We start from the raw sequence: 16,472 nt of genomic DNA, 5'->3' as shown, positions 1-16,472 counted from the left end.
ACCCCAAATTGCAACTGCAGCCCATACAATAAAATACACAGCTTCCCAGGCTGCACTGAAAAAAATGATCACATGTACTCAGAACATTCCTCAATAACTGTTCATGTTATCTTCAAAGAAACGAAACCAACAGTATTTTCTGGTGTTAATTATCTCACAATCATAAGAGTTTTGAAATATAAACCAAAATAAAGTCACCCATGAGAAGCTGCGATTGTGAGTGCTGTATCTTGGTGCACCCCACCATCCCGAGTCCATTTCTGCTGCCCCCCCTCTGTTGGCATTGGAGGCAGCCTGCTGACTCTGCTGCCATGTTGGCCCTGATGGCTGGCAGAGCCTGGTTAGGCTGTACCTGAGTGAGTGTGTCCAGTGCACTCAGCCCCTCTGCCAATGACTCTTGCATCTGATAACGCAATGACGATTTGAGGAGCAGCTACTGCACTCCTCCAAAACGCCCTGAGAGGAATCTTCACACATGGTACTGAACTAATCCAGCAGCCTGTAGTATGAGCCTCCCTGCTCACCACTGATGGACTAGCAAGAAGATGTGGTGCTTCATCATCATCTCACTGTTTTCAAAGTTTGTTTATTGGGTAGATTGAATTAGGGCAGGACTTATTCAGTTTAATGGTAGAGTGTTGGATATGTTACAGAACGAAGAGATCCAGGTGTACGTGTTCATAGCTTCTTGAAAGTGGAGTCACAGGTGGACAGAGTGACGAAGAAGGCATTCGGCATGCTTGGTTTCATCAGTCAGGACATTGAATACAGGAGTTGAGACGTCTTGTTGAAGTTGTACAAGACATTGGTAAGACCACACTGGGAGTACTGTGTACAGTTCTGGTCACCCGATTATAGAAAGGATGTTATTAACCTAGAAAGAGTGCAGAAAAGATTTACTAGGATGCTACAGGGACTTGATGGATTGAGTTATAAGGAGAGGCTGGATAGATTAGGACTTTTTTTTCTTTGGAGCATAGAAGGCTGAGGAGGTGATCTGATGAAGGTCTGTAAAATACTGAGGGGCACAGATCAGCTTGATAGTCAATATCTTTTCCCAAAGGTAGGGGAGTCTAAAACTAGCGGGCATAGGTTTAAGGGGAGAGATACAAAAATGTCCAGAGGGACAATTTTTTCTCTCAGGGTGGTGAGTATCTGGAACAAGCTGCCAGAGGTGGTAGTAGAGGCGGGTACAATTTTGTCTTTTAAAAGCATTTAAACAGTTACATGGGTAAGATGGGTATGGAGGGATGTGGGCAATTGGGATTAGCTTAGGGGTTTAAAAAGGGGCAGCACGGACAAGTTGGGCCGAAGGGTTTACAGCATGGAAACAGGCCCAATGAGTCTATGACCCATGTGTCACAAATAGGCTTATTTAATCCTGCAATGAAGCTATTGTGAAAATCCCTGAGTACCCACAATCTGGCACCTGTTCAGGTACACTGAAGGAGAATTTAGCATGGCCAGTGCACCTAACCAGTACGCCTTGCCGACTCTGGGAGGAAGCTGGAGCACCAGAAGAAACCTATGCAGACTCCACTTGAGCTGGAAATTGAACCAGTGTCCCTGGTGCTGTGAGGCAGCAGAGTTGACCACTGTGTCACCATTTTGCTCCAAAGCAGTGACCTCTTGGCCCTTGCCTGTGTGAGAGCTTGCAGATCCAAGTGCAGCCCTGGAAATTGCCAGTTCTGTTTCTGGAGCTGCCTCTTGTGCATTGCTGCACATTCAATGGAGGTGGCTGTGTTTGGGGTCAACACAATACTCATTCTCCACATGGATTCCTTCATGGAAGAGAAAGTGGCTTGCAAACTATTGGGGATCTCTGCTAGATCCCCCTGCACATCCTGCTGGACATCCAGCATCTGCTCCCTAATTTGACTACTTCAGAGGCGTAATCACAGCACGTCCCTAATCTCCAGCAATGCTGTGACCTCCTGTATCTGGGGTACTCCGTCTTCACCCCCAGCTCCTCATACGACAGTGCAACAGATAGGGCGTGGCACTATCACAAGAGCCGCTGAACCTAAGCCCACTGACTTGGTACTCTCCACTGGTGCCTGGTTCAAGGAGAGGAATTTCATCATTGTTGCCCTGTAGCAGCATTCCAAATTGGGAACCAGTTTGTGGAGTGTGGCAGAGTGGCGCGCACGCACCCCCCCCCCCCGATGCACTTTGCTAAGGGATCAGACCTCCCAGCCTTGACCAGCACAGGCTTCCATGCAAGATTGCACACACACAACACTCCTATGAGTGATGAGGAATGGCCACCCAAATGCTTATCTCCACACAGTTCCAGGCCATCTCTATACTCTCTCTTGCCAAATGCAGATTATTGAACTTTTGTTGCACTGTGTCCAATTTCAATGCCTGGCTACTCGACTGTAAAACAGTGTGTTGAGTGCCCACCAGACTTTCCTGCTTTCCTTACCTGTCTGGTATAGAGGTCATTCACGGTGTAAATATTTCTTCGTTGATCCTGTGAAGAATGCAGCCTTGGCCACAACACCTGATGGCCTTGATGCTGCCTGCAGAGTTTACATAGCCTGCACACATTTCCTTCCAGCCTACCCAAGGATATCTTACACACATGATGAACCTAATGACCAACCAACATGAAATCGCACTGACAATGCAGTCTTGTCCAGAAGCTGATTCTGAAATTCAGGCCCAAATGTTAATTTCCACTACCCAGTGTTGCATCTAAAGGAGTGGATAGCAAACCACAAAATCATTTAAGGGGGGAAAAAATACTTTTAAACTCTCCAATTTTTTAAAAAAAGTTCATAACCTTGAAGGAATAAGGTTCCACATTTCTAATTGTTCATCTTCTGGGCAAGAGATATTGGCAGTCATTAAAATTTATGTCACTAATGAGTTTAACGTACAATTAATATTAAAAATGTAGTAAGTAAAATCATGATTTTCAGATTTAAGACCAAGGTGCCAAGCTGGAGGAGCTAACGGGAAGTGACACAAATTGGATAAGTTGTGACAACTCACACTTCACACATTTCCCCAATTTGCACATTAATAACGATTTGTGCATATTTTGCACACCATTTTTTTCAGCAAATTCTGGGCTAACTACTGAACACTTTGCACCTTTCAAATGGAATAGTGAAATATTTGTACTATTTTCAACTTGTACTGCATTCACTGCTTGTGGTGTGGTCCTACACTTACTCGAAAGACCAATGCAAATTGACTGGATGTATACTTAAATGGAGGTGTTCAATCGTGTCTCTGAACTTCAAGTCATCCATCATTGCTCTGTGTCCTGACCTCCTATATTGTTTCAGTTAAGCTAGAAAATCAAAGAACAGCACCATATAATTTGATTAGGAACTTCATAGTCTCCCAGACAACGCATTTGACTTCAACCAGTTCATATCTCACCACATTTTTGTAAACAAGTGTGCTGTTAGTAAGGATTCTGCTACTTCTATTGCCAATTGCATCTCCTTGACCCATGTTTTGTTTCTTGTCCCATCATCTCCTTTTTATTGTGTACTATTACCCCTTTAATTTCTTGGGTTCTACACTGACTTCCCCTTTTTGTTCCTCCTCACCCTTTATCTGTTTCTGTAATTACATGGTTCCTATTGTATCTCTTGCGTATTCCAGTTCTGATTAAGGAATATTTGATTTGAAAAATTCAGTTTATTTCTCTCTCCATTGGTGCTGTGTATTTCTGGTCTTTGTTTTTATCCCAGTTATGACTGTCGGATGCAAAAATATGCATTTTAATGTATAATTTTGGCATGTTAAACTGATAGAAGTTTCATTAGACCAAATTGCCCCATTATGTCCTCCCAATTATGTGTACAATGTACTTGAAATTTTCAAAACTGCCTACACTTTAGAAATCTGATTTTCACTTTGTACTTTTTAATGTAAGCATTGCTTACCCTTGTACCACTGAGAGCCTTGGGTGTTTTTCCTAACAGTTTTTTAAAATTTATTATCATGAGGAAAGCAACAAGGAACAACAGACTCCTCAAGCTCCAGAGCAATTCCAAAAAGGTGCAAGGTTTGAAAATATATCTTGCAGAGACAGGCCCTTGCGTATAAATTATGTTGACATGGCAGTGTTGTTGCCAATCAGCACTCTCCTGTGCTATAAATTGTGTTAATTTGAAATTTGTCATTCTTGCATTTGTCCCTTATGAATGCAAGACAAAAAAAAAACTTCTTTACAACAGTATTCCAAGTTATGTGCTACCAAGCAACATTATGCTTATGGTGTTCCATATTTCTCTAACTTCAGTAATTGTTCATGTTTCCTTCAAAGCAGTGTTACTCAAAATTAACATTTTGAACTTCATATAAGCTTTATTCTCTAGCAATTTATGGCATTTACAACATGCTATGTACCATTAGTCCTTTTGTTCTTTAATTTGTCTTGTCTTCTACCCTATCCCAGATTTTTTTTGTTCATTTATCCCTTCCCTTTTACTCCACTGTACCTTTTTTTTTTATTCATTCATGGGACATGGGCATCGCTGGGTGGCCAGCATTTATTGCCCATCCCCAGTTGCCCAGGGGCAGATGAAAGTCAGCTACATTGATGTGGCTCTGGATTCACATGTGGGCCAGACCAGGTAAGGATAGCAGATTTCCTTTGTTAAAGAACATTAGTGAACCAGATGGGTTTTTCTGACAATTGACAATGGTTTTACGGTCATCAGTAGATTCTTAATTCCAGACATTTTTTATTGAATGCAAATTCCACCACCTACTGTGATGGGATTCGAACCTGGGTGCCCAGAACATTAGCTGAGTTTCTGGATTAATAGTACTAGGCCATCACCTCCCCTTGCTCAAAGCTATTGCATCTTTTTTTTTCCTGCTCTGACAAAAGATCATTGGCCTGATCCCATTTAAAACTTTATTTCTTTCTGTAGATGCTATCTGATTTGGTAAATATTTCCATTATTTTTGGTTAAATTTGCTCAACATTCATATTATGTACATTTAATTCTCTGCTATTTAATGGTCCTCAGCCAGCCAAACCTTTTTAATTATCTTTCTTATACATCTTGAAGAAATGCATTGTTTCTGAGTCTTATGAACAATACAAGATGTAAGGAAGGGAAATTTAAAGTTAACCTTTCATAATTGTGAAAAATTAAGTGTTTATAGTTGCAGTATTCACTCCAGCCAAGTGTGCATGTGTCCATTAGACAGTTGGCTTTCCAAATTAACCCTGGCCAATAAAATATTTATGTAATGTAATTCTTCAAAAAAGCAATGTAACTATTTTGCTAATGTACTTCTTGTGTTTTGGCCCCGATGGCTCGTTGAAGGGGAAATGGGAGCCAGTCTTGGAATAGGTTTATATATAAAGAGAAACATAACAGTTTATATACGTCCTCACACAACCCACATCCTTTGTCAGTATCTCTTTATATGTGCTGCCCTTTACTTGCATCTATTTTACTTCTGGCGTAATGTACTTTTTTTTGGCTGTTTTCAACCAGTCTTTGGTAAATTACTGCAAATCTATCACATGTGGGCATGAGCTTGGTGTGAGTGAACAGGAAAAGAATGTTGTCATCCCTAAACAGGTACCTGTCTGGAAAGGACATCAGAATCCTGTGCAAATTTCGCAAGATTTGGCAATCGTTCACTATGTTAAGAACATAAGAAATAGGAGTAGGAGCAGGCCATCTATCCCTTTGAGCCTGCCCCACCATTCAACAAGATCATGGCTGATCTGAAGTGGATCAGTTCCACCTTCCCGCTTTCTCCCCATAACCCTTAATTCCCTTGCCTATCAGGAATCTATCTACCCGTGACTTAAATATATTCAGCTAGGTAGCCTCCACCACTTCAATGGGCAGAGAATTCCAGAAACTCACCACCCTTTGAGTGAAGAAGTTCCTCCTCAACTCTGATCTAAACTGCAGCCCCTGCACCTGCCCTCTCCCCCCACTTAGTTTGAGGCTGTGCCCTCTAGTTCTGCTATCCTTTCTAAGTGGGAAGAATCTCTCTACCTGTACCCTATCTAGCCCCTTCATTATCTTGTAAGTCTCTATAAGATCCCCCCTCAGCCTTCTAAACTCTAACTAGTACAGACCCAGTCTATTCAATCTCCCTTCATAGGCTAACCCCCTCATCTACGGTATCAGCCTGGTGAACCTTCTCTGTACTCCCTCCAAGGCCAATATATGCTTTTGCAAATGCGGTGACCAAAACTGCACACAGTACTCCAGTTGCGGCCTCACCAGTTCCCTGTACAGTTGCAGCAAGACCTCCCTGCTTTTATATTCTATCCCTCTCGCTATAAAGGCCAACATTCCATTCGTTTTACATAGAATCATGCAAAATTTAAAATTAAATCATTGTAATGCAGCCTCATTTACAACTGCTTCGAATATTGATGTGCGTTTTCGTGAATAGCTGAGTCACACACAACAGGCAAGTCACACATTTGGTATCTATTTTTTGCCAACTCTAGTGTTGGTAGGAAATATTTGACATCTTTTGTTTTAATTAGATCTGTATTGATGATTAGTATTGCACAAATTCAACAGTTGATTTATTTTAAGTTGCTGTTTTTATGCAATCAATACGTGTGGCTATAAGGACCTTGATTAAACAAAAGACATATAACATGCTCAATGATGGTCAGCTTGGCTTCCATCAGGATTATTCTGTTCCAGATCACCTTACAGCTCGTGCTGCGAGCATGGACAAAAAAATTAGGTGAAAGTGAAAACCCTTGACATCAAGGCAGCATTTGACTTAATGTAGCATCAAGGAGCCCTAGCAAAACTGAAGTCAATGGGAATTGGAAATACTCCATCTAGTCGAAATTTGCTGATGACACCAAGATTGGTGGAACGGCAAATTGCGCGGAGGGTGTGGAGAGTCTGCAGAAGGATCTAGATAGGCTGGGCGAATGGGCCAGGGACTGGCAAATGGAATTTAATGTTGGCAAGTGCGAGGTGGTCCACTTTGGTAGGAATAATGGTAGGAAGGATTATTACTTACGTGGCGAAAAACTGCAGCAGGCGACGGTGCAGAGGGACCTCGGGGTCCTTGTGCATGAGTCGCAAAAACCCAGCCTGCAGGCGCAGCAGGTGGTCAGGAAGGCTAATGGGATGCTGGCCTTCATAGTGAGGGGGATTGAATATAAAAGTAGGGAGGTCTTGCTGCGGCTGTATAGGGCATTGGTGAGGCCGCAGCTGGAGTACTGTGTGCAGTTTTGGGCGCCGTATTTACGCAAGGATATTTTGGCCTTGGAGGGAGTGCAGAGGAGGTTTAATAGGCTGATGCCGGAGTTGAAGAGGTTGAGCTATGAGGAGAGGCTGAATAAACTAGGCTTGTACTCGTTAGAGTTTAGAAGAATGAGGGGAGATCTCATTGAGATATATAAGATGATGAATGGGATGGATAGGATAGAGGTGGAGAGACTCTTCCCGCTCAGAAAGGACAGTAGGACTAGGAGGCACAGCCTCAAGATAAAGGGGGGGCGGTTTAGAACGGAGTTGAGGAAGAACTTCTTCACTCAAAGGGTAATGAATCTCTGGAATTCTCTGCCCGTTGAAGTGGTGGAGGCTACCTCGCTAAATATTTTTAAGACGCGGGTTGATAGGCTTTTGATAAGAGAGGGGATTAAGGGTTATGGGGAGAGGGCGGGAATGTGGAACTGAGCCACGACAGATCAGCCATGATCTTATTGAATGGCGGGGCAGGCTCGAAGGCTAGATGGCCTACTCCTGCTCCTATTTCTTATGTTCTTATGTTCTTAGTGCAAAGGTTGTTGATGTTAGAGGCCAGTCGTTTCATCCCAGGACATTGCTGCTTGTGTTCCTCCATCTCCAGTACCCTTCCATCATCATGTGAGAAATGGGCTATTTGTGATGAATACATTGTGAATATTTGTGCCTGCATGCAGAAAGACCTGGACATCATCCAGCCGTCGGCCACTTTTGAGCAATTCACGTAAGAGTCAGGCAATGAATGACCTTCTCCAACAAGAGAGAGAGTCTAACTAGCTAGCTTTGATCCCCTCACTAACAATCTTAAGTCTAAGCGGGTCAAAAATTAAATATTTTACAGTGAGTAAACATCTGATTGCCCCAAGTCTTCCACTGTCTAAGACAGAAGTCAGGAATGTGATGGGATATTCTCCTTGCATGGATGAGTGCAAACTCAATAAAGCTGACACCATCCAGGACAAAGTAACCAGCTTAATTGGTGTTCCATCCATCACCTTAAGCATTCACTCCCACCACCACCACCAGTGCAGCATCTTGAGTTGGAAATAAAGTACCGTTCCTTCACTGTTACTGGATCAAAATCCTGGAAACCTCTGGCAGCTGCACTATCGGAGTATCTCGTGCACAGCGGTAGTTCAAGAAGATGGCTCACCACCACCACCTTTTCAGGACAATTAGGGGTGGGAAATAAATATTGGCTTCCCTAGCGATGGTCACATTCCTTGAATGAATTGACCAAAATGCTTTATTCAGTGAAATTTGATTTCATTCTCCTAATAACTGACAACATTATATAAAAGAACTTAGGATGATAGAATTTTTTAAAAAATTGAGTAAGAGGGGTGGAATTCACTAACCCTATTGGCTGCTGGTGGGAATCCTAACATCCTGCTGAATGAGGCATTCAGGATTCCCACTGGGCAGCAAACCCGTTGACATTCACCTGCCCAGTCCCAATCACATTCCCGCCCATTTATGCAATCTGCTGATTTGCATTTTATTAGCTGACAGGAAATACCCGCTGACATGGAGGTCTTGTGGCTGGTATATCCCTTCCAGCCCTGCAAAACCTAACGATCACGCTTGGCATTGTGATTTCAGGTAATTTTGATCAAAGTCTTTGTTCTGCCCTTTGAACTGTGGAAACTTAAGTGGTCTGCTCAGTTTAATCTCCATACCCCATCTCCATATCTCCTGAACACGTGGTTTCCAAATCAGAGCAGCATTCTGTTCTACAGAAGGGATCCCCCTTTCTCTAAAGAAACTGCAGGTGTCAGAAGACTCCTTTTGATGTCCTCTGACTCGCAGGAGAAATCACTTTTAATTAGGGCCAAAGGAATTCCCTTCCCTTCCTACAGGTCAATAAATCCCCACAGCATGATAATCTATGTTCCAGAGAACTTAAGGAAATGACCCTAGAAATAATAGATGCATTGTTGGTCATCTTCCAAGTTTCTACAGACTCTAGAACAGTGGTTATTGATTGGAGGGTAATTGATACCCTACCATGATTGGTTCTCTGGGCCATGGGCCCCTTACTCCAGAGATTAATCAAGGAGCAGGGTGGAGGATCACTCTCTGGTAAGTGTGGCCCTCTGTAGTCGTCACTGTAGGAGCTGACTGCAGCCATGAGGCCCATTTAGGACTGAGATAAGAAGAAATTTCTTTACTGAGAACGGTGAGTCTGTGGAATTCTCTATTACAGGAAGCAGTTGAGGCCAAAACATTGTATGTTTTCAAGAAGGAGTTAGATATTGCTTTTGGGTTAAAGGATCAGAGGATATGCAGGGGGTGTGGGGGAGGGGTGGTAGAAAACAAGAGCATGAGTTGAATGGAGATCAGCCATAATCCTAACGAATAGTGCAGCAGGCTTGAAGGGCCAAATGGCCTACTCCTATTTTCTATATCTATGTAATTTATCATTGTCATTCCATGTGCCTGTAAATAAATACCTTCTGGATCAGTTTTGTCATGGTCACATGAGAAGCAAATCTCCCTCTACTCTCTGTTCTGACCATTTGCTTTCAACATAATCTCAGAACCCCTTGTGGCAAAAAACTGAATGTTCTGGTTTTTTTTCACTTTTGTGACTAAAGTGCCATTTGTTACAGAACACAAACATTTTTGCTTAAGAAATAAGATGGCTATAGGAACAAAGATGGAAGAAACAGTGTCTTTAAAATATCTGGCAGTATTTTATGTGAGCATGATGAAATGGATAGCTGAAGTAGGACCAACATAGCTCATAGACCATGAATAAAAAGAGAACATGCTGGGAGTACTCAGCAAATTAGACACAATCTATGGAGAGAAAAATACATTAACATTTTAGTTACCTTTAATCAGAATTAGAAAAAAATAAAAGATGTAAGAGGTTTTAAGCAAGCACAAAAGTAGGGAAAATGAGGACAAAGAACAAAATGGAAGATCTATGATTAGAATTTGTCTGTGATTGTTGCCTGTTGTTTTATTTCTCTGCCATAACCCTTCTCTGATCTCTTTGGGCTCAATTTGTACTATTCTGGTGAAACTGAATATTAGCTTGAGGAGCAGCAGCTCATCTCTTGGTTAGACAATTAATAGCCCTTTCTGCTGTGTTCATCCATTTTGAATCTTTTTTTGATGATTCTGCAGTTCTCATTGACAACTTCTCTGGATCCATCTTTTGTTTCCTGCATCATTTATTTCACATTTTTGCCTTGCAAAATCTCCCTTTTTCATATTTAATCGCTACTGTTGTCCTCTAAATCATAGATATTCACTTTTGTTCTTTCTCACCCTCCTCTATTCTCTCTGCTTTTGTACTTGCTTAAGATTTCTGATGAAAGGCCATCAACCTCGAACATCATCTGTTGCTACCTGGCCTATTTAGCATTTCCAGCATTATATTATTTTGGGTTTCCAACATTTGCAGTATTTGGCTTTTGTAATGCCTCAGATAAAATTAGCTGCCATTCAGTTAAACAAGAAGAAACACAACAATGAATTAAAAGGTACATGAGAAGCTTGAGTGGCAGCATAAGGAAAGGATAAATGTGTGCCTAAGCATACAGATGATCAGGGCAGGCTTAAGGAAAAAAACATTTAGTTTAAGGATTAACATTTGTGCTGCCATACAGAGACTTGCTCAACAAAAGAGGTACCAGCGCATAGTATTAGCAGAACAACTTAAAGTGAAAACATTTCAGGATGAAAGGTTAACACCCGTGATCTGGTACAATTATTTCAGTAAATTCAATTTTATTTCAAAAACATGTCAAAGGATTTCCAGAGGCATTTGACTTTCCAACTTGATAATTTATAAATAGGACAACAAAACATTGGCAGAAAATCTTCTGGCATTTTGACTACAATTTTGTTTGGTGATCTTGTACTGACTTTAATACAATGAAATGTGGAATGTTGAACTAAATCTCGTTTTTGACATGAGTTTTCAATATGATAGAAAATTCTTTCTTGGAGTTGGAAAGAATTGGGTCTGGACATGTAGAGAAGTGGGAAGTCTGGTTTTGGGGGAAGGTACAATATCAAATGAGAAGATTAGTGAATATATGGGGGGAAAAAAACAAGTTTTAAATGGATATTGCAGATGATTCATGTGTGCATAATCAGTTGAAGGGAGTAGATCTCACCGCCAGCATTCCCTTCAATTTTTGGCATGCATGGTGTTTTATTTGGGTGATCAGCCTTTTGTTTTTGCAAGGCTGAATATGTAGAATAACTTAAAGGGGCCAGTTTGTGTGCGGCCTGTGTAGTGACTTATGGGCAGTCATTCACCTTATGGGAAACATTGATTCCCATCTAACTATTCCCTCATTCTCCACAGCAACCCCACCCCACCTCAAAATTCTCTAACTTTAGTTTGACACTAGCTTTATCGATGGCACTGCACCTAAATTAATGTGGATGGGAGGAAATGGAACCATCAGGCCCAAGAAATGAAGACCAAGAAACAGACTTGCTGATTTAACCAAGTATTGTGCAGGTTCTCTTCCACTAATGAACACGATTAATAGATTTCGTCGACGGGACAATACTGAACAGGGTGTACGACAATCTTTGATGCTATAAGTATTTATAACGCTATACACAGCCCTGGTTAGCAGCCCACATGAAATATCCATCAGTGGCATTGGTGCCATACTAAGATGAATTACCAAAGGGAGGACTACCCAGTTATCTATAGAATCAGTAAGATACTGTCATGAGAAGTGATATACTTAGCATTTGGGATTAAAAAGAAAGCCTAAACAAACATGTGGCTGGCATCGTGTTAGTACTGCTCCCTTACAGAGCCAGGGACCCTGGCTCGGTTCCTGGCTTGAATGACTGTCTGTGAGGAGTTTGCACATTCTCTGCGAGGGTTTCCTCCAGATGACTCGTAGAGGTTTACAGCATGGAAACAGGCACTTCGGCCCAACTTGTCCATGCCACCCTTTTTTTTAAACCCCTAAGCTAATCCCAATTGCCTGCATTTGGTCCATATTCCTCTATACACATCTTACCCATGTAACTGTCTAAATGCTTTTTAAAAGACAAAATTGTACCCACCCTACTACTATCTCTGGCAGCTTGTTCCAGATACTCGCCACCCTCTGTATAGGTGCTCCGGTTTCCTCCTACAGTGCTGGTTAGATGCATGGCCATGGTAAATTTTCCGTCAGTGTATCTGATCAGGTGCCAGAGTGTGGTGACTAGGGGATTTTCACGGTATCTTCAACGCAGTCTTAATATAAGCTTCCTTGTGACATAATAAATAAACTAAAAAACATGGCTTGATCAGTGCAAAAATGGCAGCTTTACTAATTTGGTAGAGCAAGTCTCATATATTTTGACTGCAATTCACTGATTTGATTATACCTGGTTGACATGAATGCCAATCTGTTGCAATGATACTTTACGCTACTGGATTATAATCATGTTATTCAGTGGTGGTGTTGTTTTCACCATGTTCCAGTAGCAGAAAAGAATACTGATGTTCTTTCCGGTTGGTATTAAAATTACAACCATGATTCTAACAAATGTGTGTGAATTGGTGAATTAGTATTAACAGCTCTTTGCTATTTCATCTTTTTGGAACATTTGTTGAGTCAATACTGAGCCTCATGAGTACAAGGCTAGCATTATGGTAAAAGCTGACTCTAGTCTGTGTCCAAAACGATTTGGAACTTGGCCCAGTTGGAGATCACTTGTCTGGAAATGATCTTACATGAGGGGTGACCTATTTCTATCCTAACTACGATTTACATTGAAAATGTTGTTTTAGCTCAATTATTTTGTTAAAGCTTCCAGGTGATATCTGTTTGAAGACAGGCTATACTGGAGTTGCAGGGCATGAAGTAAAATAATTTAGAATCCGTTAACAATTGGAAGAAGGGTGGGAGGGATGTTGTGTGTTATGCTGGAAGAAGGGATGATTGAAAAATGACCGCACATTGATGATATTTGAAAGAAAACCTGTGACAAGGGCTTTCTGTTTGAGACACTGCTTGAGGAATTAGACTTGGGAGTTTTCGACCATGATTCCTGAGGTTTCTTTTAGTTAAGTTTGAAAATCTAATTTGCTGAATTGTTTTTAACTCTTCAAATGACCATTGGAAACAGAATTAAAATTAGAAAATGAAGAATAGCTGACCCTAATAATTTCGATATGCCCTTCCATAATTTTTCATTGTTTTGCTCTTGTAAAATTGTTTTAATGCCAATAGCAATTTCAGGTGTGCATCAACATGAAAGCTGAAATGTAATTTGTGTAGCTGGTTACAATCTGGTCATCTGCCACACTGGAAGAGGTGTTGGGCTGTGTCTGGAAAATAACATTGCAAGGAAAGAAAGCACTGATGTAGTGCTTTTTGTGATCATAGGATGTAACAACATCTTTTACAGCCAATGAAATACTTCAAAGTGTAGCCAACATTTATGTAGGAAATGAGCACAGCAAGATCTTATTATATTGTAGTATAATAATGCCCAGATTATCTCTTTTTTTCTCTCTCTCCCCACCCCCTCCCCCGTCCCCCTTCTCTCCTCTCTCTCTCCCGCCCTTATGACTGTGCATAGAAAGTGGCCAGGCCTTCGGAGAACATTTCTCTGCTTTCTTCAAAATAATGCCATGGAATTCTGTAACTCCATTTTGATGAAAGGTTGCAGACTTGAAATGTTAACTCTTTTCTCTTGCCAGAATTGCTGAGTATTTCCATTGTTTGTTTTTTTTTGTTTTTGTTTGTTTGAGCATTTAAAAACTATTACTGTCCTGAATGATATTGGCCCCCTAAAGGAACTTTGATAATAATCCAACATGACTTGTTGAGTTAGAATGATTTTAACATGCCACTTGTGCCAGTTAAAAATGTTGCTTTCTAGCACAGATTTAAAAGTCAATTGTCCTTTTTTAGGATTACTACATTTGACATTACTATAACATGGGCTACACATTGCTGTTCTTTCACTGTTGCTGGATCAAAATCATGGCATTGCCTCCCTAACAGCACTGTGGGTATACCTACACCACATGGACTGCAGCGTTTCCAAAAGGCAGCTCACCACCACCTTCTCCAGGGCAATTCAGATGGCAATGAATGAGCATATAGCCAGCGATGCTCACATTTCTTGAATGGATTAAAAAAAATTAATTATTTCACATGAAGTAGTGGTTGTGGAATCGAAGAGATGCCTACCTTTATGGAATTCCCAAAGTTGTGGATCTAAAGTTACTCCTCACCCAATTCCTCATCTGAAAAGGAAAAAAAAAATCATCTGTTGAAAAATTAGATGTTTGACAATTCTTTGATCTGAAAAATTTATGGAATTTAGCTCTTGTAAGCTCTTTGGAGGTGGTTTGTTTTGTGCTGATCAGCAGACTGGATCAAAATTACTTCCTCCCATGTTCAGTAATGAACAGATTACTTTCAGCAAAAGCTCCATCTGGTTCTCTATAATAATCTGTCATAATTTAAAGGAATTTTCTTACTGCACAAAGTGTGAATTTACAATTCGCACACACGCCATCCATTTGGCCTGCCTGGCACTCATTATTAATTTATAGACTATTTTATGCTATGAAGTTATGCCCACGGTGATTCGTTGAGGGTGTCCAAGCCCATTTCACATAGGATAATTAAAGCTGGTAGAGGCAGATTTTCATTCCATAGATTCAAATCCAAGTATATGATCAAACATGACAAAATATGATTTAATTTGTTTTACATGGCTACAAATAAGCTCTCCAGAGCAATTTTTGCTCTGGCAACATGTGTTCGTAGTTGACTAATTCAAATGCCCGTCTGAAATATATACTGAATTGCATTGCTGTCTGGCTATTTAAATAATAGCCAATTGTTTTTGTGGCATTTTCTCTTGATTTTTTTAGACTTTGACAGCAGTGAGATTATAGACATAACTGTAAGGCACAAGTGGTCATTTATAATTTGTGCATTGATAATAAGCACTTATCTCTGTTCTCTCACTGACTTTAGACAAACTTTGAAATGGATGGAGGTAAACAACTGCTACTGTAGCTTTGCAGCTCTGTCTGGTGGAGGCATCATTGTGGAATATGAAGTATGGTTATGCTTCGGTCAGGAAGATTGTGGTAATATACTCTTGTATTCTATAGTTAATTTTTGCTGCTCTGCTCTTCGTACCTGCTGACTGCTCAGAGAATGCTTTGCTTGGCAGTTTAAATTAATTAAGGATCTTCTCTGGGGATGGAAGGAAAGAAACAAAAGCTTGTTTTCTTTTAAGGGTGAAGTGACTCTAAGGTGACTTGCCTCACATTTTGAACCAAATCTACCTTCTATTGCATTCTTGATTTAGGCTGGTCTTCAGTACTCAAATATACGCATTGAAGTTTAAGAAAATTAATCAAATGCGGATGAATTTTTGACCGTGTTCTTGATTTATTAAGATGACAATGAGAATCATTTTATTTTGTTGCATATATTAATATACAGTGAAAAGTATTGTTTTGCATGCTATACAGACAAAGGAAAGGAGAGAGTGCAGAATGTAGTGCTGGTTATAACTAGGGTGTAGAGGAAAATCAACTTAATGTAGGGTAGGTCCATGCAAAAACAGGGAAGAGACTTTTCTTGAGTCGGTTAGTATGTGATCTCGGACTTTTGTATCTTTTTCTTGACAGAGAAGGTGGAAGAGAATATGTCCGGGGTGTGTGGAGTCCTTGGTTATGCTAGCTGCTTTTCTGAAGCAGTGGGAAATGTAGACAGTGTCAGTGGATGGGAGACTGGTTTGAGTGATGGACTGGACTTCATTCACGATCCTTTGTAGCAGGAATCATACCGAGCTGTGATACAACCAGCAAGAATGCTTTTTAATGTGCATCTGTAGAAGATAGTGAGAATTGTGGCAGACATGTCAAATTTCCTTAGTCTTCTGAGAAAGTAGAAGCATCGGTGGGCTTTCTTAACTATAGTATAGGCATGGGAGGGGGGAACCAGGTTGTTGGTGATCAGGATACCTAAAAAATTGAAGCTCCTGACCATTTCTATTTGGCCCCTATTCTCCATTACGCTCCCTGAAGTCAATGACTATCTCCTTTGTTTTGTTGACATTGGCAGAGAGATTTTTGTTGTCCCACCAGTTCATCAGATTCCCTGTCTCTATCTCCTTCCTGTACTGTGTCTCATCATTGTTTGAGATCTGAACCACAATGGTTGTATCATCAGCAAACTTAACTTGAATTGAAGGGGAATTTGGCCATAGTCAAAGGTGTATAAGGAGTATAGT

At 40.8% G+C, this 16,472-nt stretch overlaps 1 protein-coding gene across 5 annotated transcripts in view; it reads left to right on the top strand.

Annotated features, from left to right (window-relative positions):
- trim66 (tripartite motif containing 66) overlaps nucleotides 1-16,472 on the top strand; it is a 210,952-nt gene that overhangs the window by 99,961 nt on the left and 94,519 nt on the right. The window contains exon 1 of one of the 5 annotated variants that reach the window (XM_080190178.1): nucleotides 15,259-15,318. The exons of the other annotated variants lie outside the window; for them this stretch is intronic. The gene's annotated coding sequence lies outside the window, so the exon portion shown is untranslated. Of the gene's footprint in view, nucleotides 1-15,258; nucleotides 15,319-16,472 lie in introns of those variants that run through there. 5 annotated transcript variants of the gene reach the window in all.

Source organism: Carcharhinus amblyrhynchos, chromosome 6, assembly GCF_965287045.1.
Source record: "Carcharhinus amblyrhynchos chromosome 6, sCarAmb.v2.hapA, whole genome shotgun sequence".
NCBI lineage: Eukaryota > Metazoa > Chordata > Chondrichthyes > Carcharhiniformes > Carcharhinidae > Carcharhinus > Carcharhinus amblyrhynchos.
This window is presented reverse-complemented; position numbering and strand designations above follow the sequence as displayed.